Raw genomic sequence first — 1,870 nt, forward strand, 5'->3', positions numbered from 1 at the left:
GGAAGTTCGAAAGCGAATGTCAACTGTTGCTACTCGGGCAACGACAGACGTTCGAACGGCGAAGATGACGATTCTCGTGAGAAATCACGCTCATAACCGCGCGGAGAAAGGAAAACCTGAAGGGTGCTCGGTATTGAAGATCACCGGTGTTGTTTCGTTAAATGCAAATGAAGGTGCACGCGTTCGCGCGCATTAACGAGCGCGGCGAACGAACGAACGGCGTGCGTCTCGGCATGGGAACGCCGCGCGAGAACTCAGACGTTCGAACAGTAAGATTAAGCCTATAAATTTCCTCCTCGACTAATGGGAAAGACGGTTCCCTCGTACCGATACATCTGGTGAATCCTGGACGACCAACCGAACAATCTCAAGAGTTCGTTTACGCAGTCGTTCCACGTTAGCGAGAAATTTCCATCGCTGCGCTCTTGTAACGCGGATGGTGTCACTTTGCAAAAGGTACGACGAAACGTTCGTTTTGCTGCGCGACTATTAAATGTCTTGTTTTATAAAAAAAAAAAGAAGAAAAATATGTGTAATCTCGCATCTAGTGCAATTGAATCCAACCGAGATCCATGGTCCTCCCCTCTTCTCTCAATGCCAAAATATTGCGTCGAAGGTACCGCGAAATCGATTAGTTTTAACACTTTGCACTCGAGAATATTTTTCTCGACGAATATTCGTTATTTTCTGGTGAAATATCAATGATACTTTTTGCAAGTAATATAAAGAAATATCTCGCATAAGTTAAGGAACAGAAGTACTTAAGTTTTATCATTTCATTCGGTCAAATCAAATGGCGACTGAAAGGCGCCTCTCGAGTGCAAAGGGTTAACACTTTGTCTGCCATGCGAACACTCGAAACTCCCATATACTCGAGTTTTCTCCATTAACCAAAAACTGAGCAGTCAAGATTCTTAATAATCGCTCCACTATCTTACATCTCGTATATCCAAGAAAATTCGGTTCATTCGATACGTCGCAAAGAAGATGTCAAAGTTTCTGTGAAAAATAGGTTCACCCGAATTCAGTTGTGGCAGTCAAAGTGTCAACACTCAGGCGACGCCTAAAAAGAACTACAACTACAATGATAAATCCGGTTAGAAACTGTTTTGTAAAGACAAGAACCGTATTTGATGGATTGCAAATAATCCCACTTCGAGACTCGCTGAATAATAAAAGAAAAGGCAAGCAGAATAAAAGGCTCGAACAGCCGATTTAATTATTTGAACAGCAATAGATCAGCACGTAGTTTCCCTATTTTCTATTGTCTAAACAATTGAAGAGTAATTTAACTTCATCCGGTGAAAGTTTCGTATGTTTCTAAGAACCTTCGTCCACAAAGGGTTAAATTAAAGGGTTAGTAGAATGAAGCGTACAAAAACGCCCGTAAACATAGCTTTACCGTATGAAATCAAATGGTGAGAGGCACCTCTCGATTGCAAAGGGTTAAGAATCACATTTCTGCGAGTCAAATCTACTTCTACGTCCTTTCTCGAACGCCAAAGTTCTCCATGCTTCCGAAGGGAGTACTATTTCATTCGAAATAATTAAAATAACTTCGAAACAAGGACATCGTAAGGAAGAAACGTGCCCGAAAATCGACTGCATTCCCAACGCTGCCTCGCCCGTCGTTTTCCCGATTTCTTCGGCAGGTAGGCGAGTCTTGGTCAACGACACGCGTCCTCGAGAAGTCAGGTGTAAATCACGGCGGACAAGTCCGCGCGTGTATCGGCTCTCGCGCGATAACGCGCCTGGGAATCGCGCGGCGATAGCGCGCGTGGTCGCTCGCCTCCGAGTTGAGTCCTTTCTCCCGTCTCGGGGAAACGATAGCCGTTCGATTATGAAATCGTTACATCGCGCGGACGATCGG

Source organism: Nomia melanderi, chromosome 7 (assembly GCF_051020985.1).
Source record: "Nomia melanderi isolate GNS246 chromosome 7, iyNomMela1, whole genome shotgun sequence".
Taxonomy (NCBI): Eukaryota; Metazoa; Arthropoda; class Insecta; order Hymenoptera; family Halictidae; genus Nomia; species Nomia melanderi.